The sequence below is a fragment of the Crocuta crocuta genome, unplaced genomic scaffold (genome assembly GCF_008692635.1).
Source record: "Crocuta crocuta isolate KB4526 unplaced genomic scaffold, BGI_CrCroc_1.0 scaffold751, whole genome shotgun sequence".
NCBI classification, from domain to species: Eukaryota; Metazoa; Chordata; class Mammalia; order Carnivora; family Hyaenidae; genus Crocuta; species Crocuta crocuta.
Window position 1 is genome coordinate 1,223,475 of NW_027530353.1, and position 362 is coordinate 1,223,836.

Genomic DNA, 362 nt, shown 5'->3' on the forward strand with positions numbered 1-362 from the left:
GGGGATTGCCGAGAGCAGGTTCCGAGGGAAGGACTATAGAAACAAAGTTAATGAAATATGAGGAGAAAGAGAAGGGAATTTAAAAGGGAATAGGAGGGGGCAAAACAGACAGCTTCCTCCCACCAGGCCTTTGTCCTGGCTGAGCTCGGTGGTCTCTGTCCGTGTAAACCACTCAGTGGATTCAGTGCCACGAAGTTGTGTGACTCAGGCACGCACGCTCCAGGAACGCGTGCGGGCGTCCTTGGGACAGAAAATGACAGACCTCGCCAGCCCCAATAGTGCCAGGCCATCAGGGTCTCACTGATAATGTGGCCGATCCGGGATGTCGCATATTCCTCGCCGCAGAACATTGTAGAGTCCTT

At 53.6% G+C, this 362-nt stretch overlaps 1 protein-coding gene across 1 annotated transcript in view; it reads left to right on the top strand.

The window, feature by feature from the left end:
* LANCL2 (LanC like glutathione S-transferase 2) overlaps positions 1-362 on the top strand; it is a 44,096-nt gene that overhangs the window by 36,433 nt on the left and 7,301 nt on the right. The gene's annotated exons all lie outside the window — the stretch shown is intronic.